The following is an 18,197-nucleotide window of genomic DNA, read 5'->3' as shown; positions in this document are numbered from 1 at the left end:
GAATGGGGGAGGGTCACAGAGAGAGGGAGACACAGAATCTGAAACAGGCTCCAGGCTCCGAGCTGTCAGCACAGAGCCCGATGCGGGGCTTGAACTCATGGACTGTGAGATCATGACCTGAGCCGAAGTTGGACGCTTAACCGACCAAGCCACCCAGGCGCCCCAAGCTAGTTAGTATTTTAAAGGTAAGGAACTTGAAAGTGCAGCCATGTTAAGCGACTTGCTCAACTAAGTTGATGCAAATATTGTATATTGGGAAGGGAATTAAAGTTACTAGTCTGCCTCACACCCCTATTTGCTCCCTAGTTGATAAGGTCCAGATTTGTTCAGATTTCCAAAACAGAAATCCAGAGCTATGACATAGGTCTCCTGACTTCCAGATCAGGTGAAAAGAATCATGCTTTAGAGCAAAACAGTTATTATTTAATATGTCAAAATGTTTAAATTGCCTTCTCAATTCTTTGGACACAAAAATTTTTGTTTTGGGGATTATAGTACTGCTATGAAACAGGGATTAAATAGGGCAATGCAGTAGGATTTCATGAGGTGTGAGCACTAAAGGCAAATTGTATTGTCAGCCAAAAGGATGCTGGCTGTGGTACAGCTTTTCATTTTGAAATATTAGAGGAGTAAGAGAAATCTATAATTCATCTAGACTCGTGTTAAGACATTTTTTTAAAGATGAAATCATATGTCAACTTTTACTTTGATTGGATTCTCGCTGAAAATGCTTTTGTACCATGTTGAGTACCCCCAAATAATTACGTGCTGAATGTAAATAATGCAATACTATAAGTGCTTGGGTGGCTTGGGTGCTTGGGTGGCTCAGTCAGTTAAGTGTCTGACTTCAGCTCAGGTCATGATCTTGCAGTTCGTGAGTTCTAGCCCTGCATCGGGCTCTGTGCTGACATCTCAGAACCTGGAACCTGCTTTGGATTCTGTGTGTCCCTCTCTCTCTGCCCTTCCCCCACTCATGCTCTGTCTCTGTGTCTCTCTCTTTCTCTCAATAAATAAACATGAAAAATTTTTTTTTAAAAATAAGTGCTATAGAGGAGTTGGTAAAGATGAACTTATTGAATATTCCATAACTCACCTATATTCCTCAAAGCAATGCTTTGGAAACATATTAGTTGTTACTATTAGCTGGTAATTTAGATGGGTACAACAAATAGTTATGTGTGATAGCGCCATTTGTTCTTGATATTATCTTACCATATATATTTTTTAAAGCTACATATATTAAAAGCTAGAAATACAGAGAAAAATATTAGTTACACCATGCACTATTAGTGATGATTAATAGGGTCAAAATTTTCGTATCTTTTTAAAACTCAGAAATCTTTACTGGGAACTATGAAGTCTCTTTTCTCCTCCTTCCCTGTACCATATACTCCTCATGCTCTCCCCAGAGTCACCCTACACTATGAATTTGTAATAAGTTCCTCTGCTTTATCATATTAAAATTAACTTCCTATACATAAACAAATACACTAACAAAATAAAAGTATCCTATTAAATATCTTTCTACAACTTGTTTCTTTCTAATTGTTATATTTTAAACCTGTTTTGATACATTTAGATATAATGCATTTATTTTAATTGACTTTTCTTGTTTATATCTCCCTGGAAGAAATGGAATTACTGGGTTGTATAATTGTGCTTTTAAAGACTTTATTAGGTAACATGGAATTGTTCTCCAAAGTGGCTGTAGTAATTTATTCTCCCACCAGCATGGGGAGAGTTCCCATGAGTTTCTACACCTTTGGCAATATGTGGTAGTAATATGTGGAGTTCTTTCTCTCCAACTTTTAATTATTGTCAATTTTGAAAACTGAATTATTGTATATCTTTAATTTTCTTGACAAGTATGTAATTCGGTTTGCTTTTTACCAGGCAGCATTTTTATTATGTTAAATGGATGTCAGATAGATTTTAAAAAAAACTTTTCTTAAACATGTTATACTCTTAAGTGAAAGGATTAAACTTGATAACTATTCCATGAATATCCATTTAGATTAGCTTATTCAAATGAATTCAATGACCTGCATTTAGTCCAAACTATAGTCTAAATAAATTATATGACTGTATATTGTAAATGTGGATATAAAATCAGTTAATCTATGTGTAATTTATAATGAGCAACAAAGGCAGGTCCCACCTCCAGAGTATCTATTTTGTCTTGCTTGTATATTTTGCCTCCCACTGCTGCCCTTCAAATCATTGCAGTTTGCCCTGAAGATAAATTCACAGCTTGAACTTTTCATTTAGCTAATTGGTACTTGTTTTTGCCACTGAGTTGTTCTCATTCAATTGGGTAATGAAAGCGAAAATTGCTTCCTCTCAGTATCTCCATTTAAATGTAGAAAAACCATAAACATAGCAGTACTTTGCTTAAAAGTAATATGGAGATAAGAGAGCTTTTGACCTTAGAGCAAAAAGTCATGCCTGAGGTGAAACTTTTGGTATGGCAAGATAAAGAGGTCAGGAAATTCTCAGAAAAGCAACTATAAAACGGACATACTGTCAAAAACAGCGAAATAAGTCATACAGAGAAAGAGCGATACCATAAGTTTTCACTCTTACGTGGATCCTGAGAAACTTAACAGGAGACCATGCGGTAGGGGAAGGGGGAAAAAAGTTACAGAGAGGGAAGGAGGCAAACCTTCAGAGACTCTTAAAAACTGCAAACAAACTGAGGGTTCATGGGGGGTGGGAGGGAGGGGAGGGTGGGTGAGGGGTATCGAGGAGGGCACCTGTTGGGATGAGCACTGGGTGTTGTATGGAAACCGATTTGACAATACATTTCATATTAAAAAAAAAAAAAACGACAGCCATTTTAGAGTTCTGGAAATCTATCAAAGCCATGCAACAAAGTCAGAAGTGTTAATTCATAAAAATTTACTGAACTTCAGATGAGATCAGTGGGAATCTGTGGCATTCTTGCCTAGGGCCCTTCCCCTGGCCTCATACTTTGGATGCCGCATTTTATTCTACATGGGGAAGGAAGACTAGACACACCGCACCGGAAACTTTACTTTTGGAGGAGTCTCTTGATTTGGAGTGGAAGGTGAAAACCCCTGCTCAGCAGTGTTGTCAATAAAAGCAGTGATCTCGATGGCAAGTCACGAGGAAAGGCCAATATCTCAGCTAGTCTGAGGTTGTCATTCTGGCTACAGCAAGCAGCAGACAATGACCTAGAAAAAATTTAACAAGGACGTCCAGGAAATGAGGTAACCAGAGGAGGGCTTGATTAGCTTTTTACACATCCCTGGGTAACCGGAAGTCCATGTGAATGTTCACGGGAGATTGACAACAGACTTTTCACAAATCACAGGTGGTATGGGAGAGTGTGTTCATGCACAGATCGTACATAAGAGAGCCTGATGGAAAGTGAAACCTGGAGCATACGTACGTAAACAATGCCGAACTTTTAATGTCCTCCCTGACCTGTACCCAGATCCTTGGGCAGAGGGTGGAAACCTTTCTTGGATGAAGGTGTTTGTGTGCAACCTACGGCCATAATCGATGCAGGTATAGAACCAGTCCCTAGGAAGCCAATCTTAAAAATTAACATGAGAATTAAAAAAGCTCCCTGAGTATAGACATCAGCAGTGACATCCTGCAAGTGAGATATATTTCACAGATTTAATCCAGGCAGATTACTAAATAATCAAACAGACTGTAGAGAGCAAGATGGAGTCACTCAATTCAAGCAGTGACTTATGTCAAGCAGTGATACAAGCAGCCCAGGGCATTGCAGCCAAGACCAGATATTGCTGAAACCAGCACAGGCCTGACAACCGAAGTGATAACCAACAGAACCAGAGAAGAGCCGCCAAGTCCCAAGATTGACTAAATTCCTATTAAAAAGGGAGGATTTTTGTGGCAAACTGTTAGCCTGTCCAGACGCTGACCCTTTCATGTCTGACCACATCAGAATGTCAACTGCCACCAAAGGATCTGCCCAGTTGATCTCTGACATAGCAGAGATTCTCCACTGCTTGAACATAATAAGCAGCGTGAGAACTGACCTTGAGGGCACCTAGGCCTCATCTCATTTGCAGGCTTGCAGACTGACTTCGCATTTGGTTCATTAACTTCCTACCCCTTGTATCCTGTTGTGTGACCTTGTACTGTGTTATTGTGCTTTGTGCCATGTGTAAGGAGCCAAGTTAAACACGTAGTGAAATATCATGGCGTTTGGAGCCCTGAAACTGCTTTATAGTTTTTTATATTAACCTTACTGTATGATAGAATAAAGCTGACATTGTGGAGCGACACAATTCATGTGTGTGCCTTCATAGCATGTTTGTGACACAAACAAATGAACAGCAACAACTACAACCCCTAGGAAGGAAATATCAGAATCTGGACCGTTTACAATATATAAAACAGTATCTAAAATGCTAGTTTAAATAAAAGTTTATGAGAAAGGAAAAGAAACAAGAAAGTGTAACCCTAATCAGGAAAAAGAAGCAACTAGAGATTGTCTGTGAGTTAGCCGAGATGTTGTAATGTAGAAAATAAAGATTTCTAAGGAGCTATGATAATTATGTTCAAAGAATTAAGGGAAACAAGTTTAAAGAATTAAAAAGCAGCATGATGACACTTGCTGAGTAAATAGAGATCTTGATAAAGAGATTAAAAACTATAAAAAGAGAAACCACGTGGAAATTCTGGATTTGAAGAATATAATAGCTAAAAATTTTCCTGGGGCGCCTGGGTGGCTCAGTCGGTTGAGCATCCGATTTTGGATCAGGTCACCATCTCACAGCTCGTGAGTTCAAGCCCCGCATCAGGCTCTGTGCTGACAGCTCAGAGCCTGGAGCCTGCCTCAGATTCTGTGTCTCCCTCTCTCTCTGCCCCTAACCCACTCACATTCTGTCTCTGTCTCTCTCAAAAATAAATAAACATTAAAAAGAAGTTAAAAAAAATTTTCCTAAAGGGGCTGTTATCAAAAGGCAGAGCTTGTCAGATTGTATAAATAAATCAAGATCCAACTATCTGCTCTCTATAAGAGACAGTTTAGATTCACGACAAAAATAGGTAGAAAATAAAAGGATGGAAAAAAATACTGCATAAAAATAACCATAAGAGACCTAGAGTAGTTATTTTCATGTCAGACAAAATAGACATTAAGCCAAGAATATTACATGTGACAGAGGGATTTTACCTAATATAAGAAGATTAATACATTATAAATATGTATAGTAATTATAAATGTGTACACAGTTAACATAGATATAAAATAAGTAGAGCAAAACCAGAAAAAAATTGAAAGGAGAAATAGACAATTCACCAAATCATTGGAGAAGTTAATTCTTATATCTGAAAAATTAATAGAACAATTGAGCAGAAAATTGGAAGGGATATCGTAGATCTGACCAAGTCTATGAATGAAATTTACCCAACTCAAATTCAAATAATCATTCCACATCATGACAGGAGAATAAACATTCATTTAAAATACATATGGGACATTTTAAAAAATAGGCCCCATATGAGACCTTAAAAAATTTCAATAAATTAAAAAGCATTAAATCAAATGAGCATATTGTAGTTAAATTATAAATCAACAAAAGAAAAAATTGGAGAAATTGCCAAATATTTCAAAATTACACACATTTGTAAGAACTTAGATGTCAACGATTTAATCACCAGATAAATTGCCAATATTTTTATCTGAACAAAAGTGAAATACAACATAAAATTTTCTGGGTGCATTTAAATCAATGTTTAGAGGAAAATTTAGAGCTTGAGACACCTATATTAAAAAAGAAAAAAAATGCTAAAATCAACAATCTAAACTTGTATCTTAACAAACTAGATAAAGATCAACTTAACCCAAAGCAGGCAGAAGGAATGAAATAGTACGGACTAACATGTAATAGAACAATTAAGTAGAACACCGAAAAACAATAGCGATAATCAATAAAGTCAAAATTGGTAATGCAAAGAAAAACAAAACTAGGAAACTTTAACTAGAGTGGCCAAGAAAATAAATGGGTAAACACATGAACTGACAAAATCAAGAATCAAAGAGGAGGCGTTGTAAAACCTTCAGAAGGAAAGGAAAATGTGTTGTCAGCCATTTGTTGTGTGTGTGTGCGTGTGTGTGTATGCGTGTGTGGTAGTTTTAAAGCTTTTAAAATCAGTACTTATTGATGGAAATAACTTGACCAAAAATCTGTCACAGAATTTGGTGACTCACTAAAACATTATAAAAAATAGAAATTAGTAAAACTAAATCAAGAAGAAATAAAAAATGTGAATAGACACATAAGAAGTAGAAATTGACTTAGTAGTTAAAAATGTTCCTACAAATAAAAATCCCAGGCCCGGTAGCTTCACTAGTGTATAATATCAAATGTATAAATAAAAAACACCAGTTTTACACAAACTTTAGATTATAATTCATTCAACTTATTAATAGACTAAAGGTGAAAAATTATATTGTCATCTCATGAGACACAGAAAAAGTGTTTGACAAAACCCAGCTACCATCAATGTAAAAACTCTCAGCAAACTTTCAGTGAAAGGGAGTGAAGTTTTTTTGTTTTTTTGTTTTTTTTTGTATCTCACTTGTTCCCTTTTGTTGATAACTGCTTTCTGGATACAACAGAGTTGAGTAGTTGTGATAGAGAATGTGTGACTGGCTAAACCTAAAATATTTACTACCTGCCTCTTTGTAGAAAATGTTGGCTGACTCACAAGACAAAAAACATTGGGCGGCAGGTGGCTAATGGCATTTATGTTGGAAAGGAAGAAATGAAACTGTCTTTATTGTCAGATATGTTGCTATATATGGAAAATCCCAAAAGTGACTACAACAAAATAACATGTTTAGCAAGGTCTCAGGATGCAAGATCAATGTTAAAAATGAAGTGCTTTATATTCATAGCAATAAATAGAGATTTTTGAGAACATTATTTTGCCATCCTTTGGAGTCAGCCCCCCAGCCTTCAATGGCAGTTCCCTTGACCCTTGTTGCTCAAACTCTTACAGTGGTTGTACAAAATCCCTAATTCCTAAATTCAACCCTCACAGGAGGAATTCATAGACTGAATTCCTGTTCTTATAACCAAAGCCTAATAGATACAGTAATAAATTTGGATTTAGAATACTAAGTACAATGGGGACACACTGAAGACATGAATAATCTGGTTCATGTTTTTGTAATACTACTCTTTTTATATCCAATCAAGATCCCCTGATTCTTTTTTAAATTATTATTTGAGAGAGAGAGAGAGCACATGAGGTGGGGAGAGGGAGAGAGAGAGAGAGAGAGAGAGAGAGAGAGAGAGAGAGAGAAAATCTTAAACGGGTTCCATTCTCAGCATGGAAACTGGTGTGGGGCTTGATCCCACAATCCTGGGATCATAACCTGAGCCGAAATCAAGGATGGGTTGGTCACCTGACTGAGCCACCCAAGTGCCTCAAGATCCCTTGATTCTAAAGCTTTGCTGGTATGCAAACTTTGTTTCTGACTGGGTATTTGCTCAGACTTTATTGTTGGACAGATTCTGAGTCAATGATTTTGGGATCTTGATTGTTCTATCTTGGATAGAGACCTGAATTCCAAACTCATTCCATCAGTCAACACTGTATTTGATTTTAATTTCTCGTCTGAACATCACACAGTTTACTTTTTTCTGGCCTAGCTCCTCAATGGGTTCTGTCTACCACTGCTTGTGATCACATGCTAATATGCACAGTGTTATGAAATAGCAATATAATTTTTTTTGAAGGCTTAGTTCCACTGGACCTGGTTAAAACAGAACAAAACAAAACTTGTTGCTGGAAACTAAATTATTTCTTAGAAGCAATGATTTTTATGACAGTATACTATTTCACCTTTGGTATTACTACATATAAGACCATACTTGTCAAGTCAATATGCCATAATAATGATGTTTCTAAAATATTATTACTTTTCAAGTAATTTTGATGAGTCAAAGAATCATTGAATCATGATAAACCTTGAGATGACCTGATATTTTTTCAGAAAAAAAAATGAATTCTTATCAGAATTAGTGGGAAGAATGATAGTGCTTTGCCTGATAGACCAGTCAGATGATGCTTGGCTTTTATTCCATTTCAGAAGGAAGCCATAAATTTCTATAAAAAACAAAGTGGTAATATGATAGAGATCTGGAGGATCATTACCACTGCCTTTATCTACAGATAGTATTTAATAGACTAGTATAGTAGTCAAATTAGATTTGTTCTGTTCTGCATCTATCTACAGTACTGTTTGTCATAAGCAGTTATACCAACAATCTGCAAAATTGATTAGAAGGCCATGGGCTGGCAAATAAATGTGCATACTTTAGCCTAGTATTACACTACATGGATAAAATAATGCATTGCTCAGTTTGGGTCTATATTACAAATGTGGAAATTACTATATACGACCATCTGAAAATAAACAGATAATTAAAAAAAAACAGACCTGAAACCATAAAACTTCTAAAAGAAAACATAGGCAGTAATCTCTTTGACAAAGGCCTTTGCAACTTTTCTAGCTATGTCTCCTCAGGCAAGGGAAACAAAAACAAAAATAAATTTTTAGTACTACAACAAAATAAAAAGGTTTGTACAGTGAAGGGAAGCATCAACAAAACAAAAAGGCAATTTACTAATGGGAGAAGATATTTGCAAACTATATACAGTAAAAACTTGGTTTGTGAGCATAATTTGTTCTGGAAACACGCTTGTCATCCAAAGCATTTGTATATCAAAGTAAATTTCAAGAACCATTGACTCAGTTGTGATCATGTGACATTCAGCATCATGTACTACTCGTATTGCAAGACATCGCTCATTTATCAAGTTAAAATTTATTAGAAATGTTTGCTCGTTTTACGGAACGCTCACAACTTACTCGCAATCCAAGGTTTTACAGTAATCCAAAAGTACTGTATAGTCCAAAATACATTAAAAAACTCAAATAACTCAATACCAAACACAATCTGATTAAAAATGGGCAGAGAACCTAAATAGACATTTTTCCAAAGAAGACATACAGATGGCCACCAGACACATGAAAAGATGCACAACATCACTAATCAACATGGAATACAAAACAAAACCACAGTAAGATATCACCTCACACTTGTCAGAATGGCTAGTATCAAAAAGACAAGAAATAAGTGTCGGCAAAGAGGTGAAGAAAAGGGAAACTTTGTGCACTGTTGGTAGACATGTAAATTAGTACAGCCACTGTGGAAAACAGTATGGCGTGTGCTCAAAAGTTAAAAGTAGACTCGCCATACAATTCAGTAATTGCACTACTGGGTATTTACCCAAAGGAAACAAAAACACTAATTCACCCCTATGTTTATCACAGTATTATTTACAATAGCAAAGATGTGGAAGCAACCTAAGTGTCCATTGATAAATTAATGGATAAAGAAAATGTACACACACACACACACACACACACACACACACACACAAGGAACATGCACTCAGCAGCAAGAAAATGAGATCTTGCTATTTGTGACAACATGGATGACCCTAGCAGGTATTACGCTAAGTGAAATAAGTCAGGGGTCGCTTGGGGGGCTTAGTTGGTTAAGTGTCCAACTCTTGATTTCAGTTCAGGTCATGATCTCACAGTTCATGGGATGGAGCCCCACATTGAACTGTGCACTGACAGCACGGAGGCTGCTTGGTGTTCTCTCTCTCTCCCCCCACCCCTTCTCCTCTCTCTCTCTCTGCCCCTTCCCTACTGGCACATGTGCTCTCTGTCTCTCAAAATAAATAAATAAAAGCTTAAAAAAAAAGAAAGAAGTCAGAGAAAGACAAATACTATATAATGTCTCTTGTATGAGGAATCTAAAAAACAAAACAAATAAATGCACAAACAAAATTCAGAAACAGAATTATAAATAGAGAACCAACTGGTGGTTGCCACACGGAAAGCATTTGGGGGGGATGGGTGAAATAAGTGAAGACGATTAAGAGGTACAAACTTCCAGTTGTAAAATAAATAAGTCACATGGATGAAAAGTACAGCTGAGGAAATATAGTCAATAATATTGTAATAATCTTGTAATAATGTTGTATGGTGACAGATTTTAACTACACTTACGGTGAGCACAGCATAATGTATAGAATTGTTGAATCACTGTGTTATATACCTAAAATTAATGTTGCATGTTAACTATACTTCAATAAAAAGAAGTAAACAAGAATCAAACAGAATAAATAGGAATAAAACAAATAAAAATTCTGATGTACAAAAGTTGTAAGGTGTATCTGTATTAACAGGTGCTGTAAAGAGAATATCGTGTCTCCCAAAATTCATATGTTAAACCCTAACACCCAATATGATGGTATTTTCAGGTGGGACCCTTCATCAGGGCGGAGCCCTCATGAATGGGATTAATGCCTACATAAAAAAGACCTCCTAGAGCTCCCTTGCCCCTTCCACCATGTACAAATAAAGCAAGAAAACAGCTGTCTATGAGCCAGGTGGAGGGTCTCTCCAGATACCAAATCTGTCTTGATTTTGGACATCCCATCCTCTAGTACCGTGAGAAATAAGTATCACACATAAGCTGTCCAGTCTCTTGTATTCTTTTATAGCAGTCTGAGTGGACTAAGATACAAGATACATAAGGGAATTTGAAGACTGCTATTTGGATCATTTGATATAAATCCTTGGATGCAGAAGATATAGTAAAATTTCATTTTATATAATACTGTTTGTGATAGGCAGAAGTCTAGGGTGGTCCCCTTAAGATTCTGGCCCTAGGTGCACACACATCTTTTCCCACTTATTTAATCAAACCGTAATCTAGGCACTGCTGTTAAGAGGTTTACAGATGCGGTTAAGGTCCCAAATCAGTTGACCCTGGGATCTGGAGATTATCCAGGTGGGACACATGTAATCTAATGAACTCTTTAAAAGCCAGGTCACGGGCCGGTCACGGAAGTCGGAGACGCAAAGTTTGAGAAAGATTTAACGTGTTATTTCCAAGCTGAGGATGAAGAAGGTGCGTGGCAAGAAATGTGGCAGTCTTCAGAAGCTAAGCGTGATCGTGCTGGCTGATAGCAAGCAAGGAAACAAGGGCTCAGGCCTGCCTTAGCGAGAAGGTGGACTCTACTTATTCTGAGCATGGAAGTGGCTTTTTCCCAGGTCCTCCAAACAACAGCTCAGCTCTGCTTGTACCTTGAATTCAGCGTTGTGGTATTGTGAGCAGAGAACCTAGACATGATATGCTGGACTTCTGATCTACAGAACTGTAAGTTAATAAATGGGGGCTGTCCTAAATCTCTAAGTTTGTGATGATTTGTTAGGTGCCAATTAATTCCTAACGGATCATTTACCTGGAAATAATTATCGTTTAATTTCCCTTTTTCAAGGCCATGCATGAAATAATTTCATGATATTTATAGGCCTTCATGAAATACTAAATTAAAATGTTCTACGTTATAGTTCACTAATGAAGGACAAATAAGGAAATATCAACACATTTTGTATCTCAACATTTTCTTCAGGGCAACATTGGCATTTTGTTTCCTGGGAAATCTATTTTAATGAAATAACCTTGGTACCGATTCTGACAAGTATATTTCAGTCAAACCTTAATGTATTGACTCAAAATATTTGGTTGTTTATTAGAGAAGGATTATAGCTATCAGAACAGGAACTGCTCTCCCTATCTGCTCTGAAAATAATTGTAAGAACTTCACTATTTTCATGGATATGACAACATCAATCTCATTAACTACTGTAACTTACCTCACTAGGGTGAATAACACTGATTATTCAGCCAGGGTCTATGATGGTGACATTGACAGGTGTTATTCATGATGACTTCTATGAGTTATAAACCTATGACTGATGAAGAACACTGCCAGAAAGTTTCTTCATGGATCCCCAAAGCCTGTAGTTATTGCCAAACACGTTTTTTATTTAAATTTGGAGATGATTCATTTGAATTAGTGCATAACTACCAGTGACTCTCAGAGAAAAGAACACTAGCTTGGAAAACTACAGGCCTGTCTATAATTTAGTCTCAATCAAAGCAACAATTCAAATTGTAGTCTAAATCCAGGCAAGCTCCAATAATTAGAACTTATTTCCAGGCCCATGTAGCTTTGGTTTCCTGGGCTGATTTTTACAGCAAATTTCTTGTGACCTTGAACAAGTATTTAAGCCTCTTTTCTCCTAAAATAATAACGAAATTGGAATATCTGAAACTCTCTCCTGATGATTTCTGGGAATTAACTTAAGACAGCATTGAGAGACTCAGAGGGATGGCAGAGAAATTGAAATCATCACAAATAACAAGATTAATAGCTCACCAAATACTTTCTAGTTAGAGTGTGAAATCAGGGCTAAAAAAGAAAATTCTTAGCAATAAATGATGAAGTCATTTCTCCCAGTGACTAAGGGAGTAGCTGATAAGAATTTCATAGTCCATTTAAATATTTAAAAACTTTTGTTACGGGGTGTCTGGGTGGCTCAGTGGGTTAAGCATCCAACTCTTGATTTTGGCTCAGGCCATGGATTTTGGCTCGAGTTCCGTGTCGGGTTCCAAGCTGACAGCAGAGACTACGTGGGATTCTGTCTCTCTCTCTCTCTGCCCTTTCCCCACTTGCACTCTCTCTCTCTCTGCAAATAAATAAACTTAAAAGATACTTTTCTTATAGGAACCTACTCCTGAAATCGTTGCACTATATGCTAACTTGGATGTAAATTAAAAAAATAAATTAAAAGATAGTTATAAAAAAAGTGAAGCATAAAATCTTCAAGTAGAGGGATAATATAATGAGCTTCAAGCATTCATAAACCAACTTCAATAGTTATGAACACATTTCAGATCTTACTGGGATTATGTTATCATTCTATGTTATTTTGAAGAAATTATCTACATCATACTACTTTATCTGAGTCCAAGTCTTCATTCAGGTAAAATACAGTGAGTTCTAATGTATTTCCAAATGGGGTTGAAACTAAAACAAAAAAAAAAAGTTGCAATTATTAATTATTAGTCACTTGAACCCATAAAAAACAATGAAGAAATTAAAAAAAAATTGGTTAAATAAAAAACAGTATAGAACCAGGAGTTTCATTTGAAATGAAGGAAATAATCAAGTAGGCAGTACTGAAGTTTCATCATATTACAATGTGGAATTGTTTAAGGGACATGAGTAAAGAAACAACAAACTCTTTGAGGGCAAAAAATACCTTTTCCAACTATTGATGGAAAAAATGCACTACCTTTGGTAAATATTAACTAAGGAGACTTTGAATTGTGTTTAGTCTTTATTTTAGCATCTACTTTTGGATCATACACCTATTTGCTCATAAACATGTATTATCTAATTTTAGCAAGACTCTAACTTAGAGCATTTTTACCACATTTATAGTCTTAAATGCATCCTATGTATGTAGACTGTAGGAACTTCCCGCTTTACATAATGCATTGACAATGTTCTCATAAGACATTTTTGGGTGACTTCTATTCTTTTTTTTTTTTTTAATTTTTTTTTTCAACGTCTATTTATTTTTGGGACAGAGAGAGACAGAGCATGAACGGGGGAGGGGCAGAGAGAGAGAGGGAGACACAGAATCGGAAACAGGCTCCAGGCTCTGAGCCATCATCAGCCCAGAGACCGACGCGGGGCTCGAACTCCCGGACCGCGAGATCGTGACCTGGCTGAAGTCGGACGCTTAACCGACTGCGCCACCCAGGCGCCCCGACTTCTATTCTTAATAGAACCTATTTGAGATTTTTTTTAACCTGAGAAGTTCCTGAAGTCTTAAGTGCTTAAATATGCTTTTTGTATCTTGAAGTCAGTTTAAATATTCCTTGCAAATGGAAGGACCTTATTGAGATTTCTGAAGTAGGAACTCAAAGTGATAGGCAATAGCTAGGATTTTTATGGAAAGAAGACTAGTGTAGGGGAGCCTACTGTCTTATGAAATAAATGGTAAAGTAGCATTTAAACTAGAAGACAGATCATGGTCAAAATTGAACCATGTTGGTTCAATAGAGCACATGAAAGAGGAATCAGTGACACATAGGTTCAGCAATAAAGCATTGTTTACTCTTCATTTACTCTTGTAGAGCATTTCCACTTACTGCACTGAAAGTTAGAGCAGCTGACCTGAAATCCTGCATGGGTGTGGAGAGGGAGATCTTGTGGGGAAGGGAAAAGAATCAGGTGACCCCGTCTATTCTCAAATAGACTTCTGAATAAATACACTAATATTTTTATCTCTGCAATCCCTTCGGGGAATGTCCCTAGGTGAGGATTAGGTAAGTAGAACCCAGAGGCTAAGGCTTGGCTTCCTGGAGAACTTCACAAAGGCTTTTCACCACTCTGGAGTGTAAAATGGACATGTTTTAGAATCTAAACACTTTTTGCTGTGTGAAAAACTCCCTGAATCTCCTTCATTTTGTTCTAGATGGGAAGGAAAGACCTGGGGAGCTTCCTTTGATGATTCAGACTTCTGTTTGCTTTACCTGAATATCCTGATTTCATATATACTTGTAATTACTTAGTAAAGCATGCTACTGGGTATGATCTGTGATTAGTGTGTCTGATTTGACAACTCCGTGTATGTGTTAGTTCCTTTCTCTCTGGAGTGGGGCAAAATATGTGAATGTGTGTGAAAGAAGTCAATTTATCCATTTAAGTCAATTAGTGGCTTCAAATGCAGTGCCTTTTAGGTGAACTCAATTTTGTTTTCAGTAAATAGCCTTTTTGGGTATCTCCGTCCTCTCAGTTCTTCCCAGAGCACATCTCTCTCCTGCTCTCTGGTTCTTCTAGTCTCCAATAAGTCATATGTCCTACTCTTGGTAGAAAAGCCTGTGCTCCCCTCTCTGCGATTAGTTTCTCAACTTCTGCTCTTCTTTCATGGTCAACAAATGGTGATTTTTCCCTTAGTCTTTTCCACTCATAGAAACGTGGTTTACAACAAAGTAAGAACAATTTTCAGGCTGTTGTATATGACATGTATCAATGACATGTTGCTTCCTATGCAGAAGATTCAGTTCTTAAAAATAAATCAGCAATGCATGTGTCCCACCGGGTAATAGACTATAGAGATCATGGTCAAACTCTTGGCATATGCTGGGTAAGGAAGGGACAGAACAATCCTGATCCTTTGCATACATGAAAGGAAGAGATAAACATTTAACATGTGCATTTCATGTTGCCATCCTCTCTCAGAAGGCCAGATAGTCACTCTTGTCACTCTTTTCTCTCTAAAGCCTAGAGACTCAATCATGTATATGCAATGCTGTTCTGTAGGTTGATGAGGATAGAGCTGAACCCAAAGTTCAAGTGAAAAGATATTTGGAGCATAGCCAGATTTAGACATTTCTCCTTTATTATTATGTTTTTAATGTATTTTTGAGAGAAAGTGTGTGTGCAAGTGGGGGAGGGCCAGACACACACACACACACACACACACACACACACACACACACACGCAGAATCTGTTTTCACCTATCTTCCTTTATACTATTTTTCACAGTGGCTGCACCAACGTACATTCCCACCAACAGTATACAAGGGTTATTTTTACTCCAAATCCTCTCCAACACTTAGTATTTCTTGTATCTTTGATACCAACCATTCTGACAGGTGTGAGGTGGTATCTCACTGCGATTTTGATTTGCATTTCTCTGAATATTAGTAATTTTGAATTTCATGTGCCTGTTGGCCATCTGTATGTCTTCTTTGAAAAAAATGTATATTCTGCCCATTTTTAAGATTATTTGGTTTTTTCATGTTGAGTTGTAGGAGTTCTTTATGTTTTTAGGACATTAAGACCTCATCAGATCATTTGCAAATATCTTCTCCCATTTAATAGGTTGCCTTTTCATTTGATGATTTTATTTTGACTTTGCAAAAGCATTTTTGTTTGATGTAGTCTCAATTTTAATTTTTACTTCGGTTTCCCTTGCCTGGGGAGACCTATTCAGAAATATGTTGCTAAGGTCCATATCCAAGGGTTTACTGCCTATGTTTTTTTTCAGGGGTTTTAGGTCTTACATTTAGGTCATTAATTTATTTTTAGTTTATTTTGTGTATGTTATAAAATAGTGTTCGCTTCATTCTTTTGCATTTGGCTGTCTGATTTTCCTAACACAATTTACTGAAGATAATCTTTCCCCCAGTGTATATTCTTACCTTCTCTTTGGTACATGAAATGACTGTATTTATTGAACTATGTGTCTATTTTGGTGCCAGTATCTGTTTTAATTACTATAACTTGGTGGTATATCTTGAAGTTAGAGATTGTAATACCTCCTCCTCCTCCAGCTTTGCTCTTTATCAAAAAGAACTACTGGAGCTATTCGGTGACTTTTGTATTTCCATGAAAATTTTAGGATTTGTTTGAATTGTGTGAAAACTGCTGTTGGTATTTTGGTAGGGATTATATTAAACCTGCGGATTCCTTTGGGTAGTATAGACCTATTAATAATTTTTGTTCTACCAATCCATGCACGTGGAGTATCTTTGCATTTATTTGTGCCATCTTCAATTTCTTTCATCAACATCTTAGAGTTTTTGGACAGGTCTTTTACCTCCTTGGTTAAATTTATTCCTGGATACTTTATTCTTGCAATACACAATTGTAAATGGGATTATTTGCTTATCTTCTCTTTTTGCTAGTCTGTTATTACTATATGGGAACAGAACGGATTGCTGCATATTGGTTTTGTATCCTGCAACTTGACTGAATTCATCTATTACTTCTAATAGTTTTTTGGTTACGTTATTAGGGTTTTCTACATATGGTGTTATGTCTTCTGCAAATAGTGACAATTATACTTGTTCTTTACCAATTTGGATGCTTCTTATTTCTTTTTCTTGGTTGATTGCTGTGGTTAGGACTTCCAACACTAAGTTGAATAAAAGTAGTGAGAGTAGGGGCATCCGGATGGCTCAGTCAGTTAGCATCTGACTCTTCAGCTCATGATCTCACAGTTCGTGGGTTCAAGCCCTGTGTCAGCCTGTTTGGGACTGACAAACAGTCCTCTCTCTCCCTATCTCCCTCTCTCTCCCTCTCTTTCTGCCTCTCCCCTGCTCTATCAAAATAAATAAACATGAAGAAAAAGCAGTGCGAGTAGACATCTTGCCTTGATCCTAATCTTAGAGGAAAAGCTTTTAGCTTGTCATTGTTGAGTATGATGTTAGCTGAGGGTTTGTTATATACGGCCTTTATTATGTTGAGATATGTTCCCTCTATATTTATGTTAATTTTGAGATCAAGTGTTTTAAATATATAAGAAAAATTTGTATTAAGGTTTGTATACTTTCCAAATAGATACAAATACACAATGAATGTGTGCTATGCAGTTTGCTTAGTTCAGTGAATGGCACTGTCATGTGTGGTTAAACCAGCCAGAAGAAACTGCTTTTCATTGTAAACATCAAGTCCATCAACAAATCCTTTAACAAAAGAAAAAGGTTATTTATTTAATTTTATTTCTTAAAATATATTGAATTCTTTTTGTTTTTTAGAGACAAAGCATGAGTGGGGAAGGGGTGGGGGGGGGGGAGAAAGAGAGAGAGAGAGAGAGAGAGAGAGAGAATATGAATCTCAAGCAGTTTCCACGCTGTGTATGGGTCTTGATTCCCATGACCCTGGGATCATGACCTGAGCCAAAGTCAAGAGTCGGATGCTCAACTGCCTGAGCCACCCAGGAACCCCTATGTATTTATTTTGAGAGAGAGAAAGGAGGGGTGGGGTGGTGAGGAAAAGGGAGGGAATTTTAAGCAGTCTCTGATGCTTGGAGCGGAGAAGCCGACTCAGGGCTTGAATCCAAAAACCATGAGATCATGACCTGAGCTGAACTCAAGAGTTGGATGCCCAGCTAACTGAGACACCCAGGTGCCCCCATCAAAAAACCCTTTGGAGGGCACACGTGGGGGGCTCAATCAGTTGAATGTCTGCCTTCGGCCATGAGGTCAAGATCTCATGGTTCATGGGTTTGAGCCCATGTCAGGCTTTGTGCTGACCTAGCTGAGGCTTCTTCAGATTCTGTCTCCCTCTCTATCTACCCCCCCCCCCGCCACCTCACACTTGGACTCCTCTCTCTCTCAAAAATATACATTAAAAACCTTTTGATTTTATCTTCTTAATATCTTAAAAATCTTCCTACTTCTTTCATCAAAATCACTATAAGTCCATCATTTTCATCTGACCTACTGACATAGTC

Source organism: Felis catus, chromosome B3, assembly GCF_018350175.1.
Source record: "Felis catus isolate Fca126 chromosome B3, F.catus_Fca126_mat1.0, whole genome shotgun sequence".
NCBI classification, from domain to species: Eukaryota; Metazoa; Chordata; class Mammalia; order Carnivora; family Felidae; genus Felis; species Felis catus.
The sequence above is the reverse complement of the archived record's forward strand: the minus strand, read 5'-3'. Positions refer to the sequence as shown.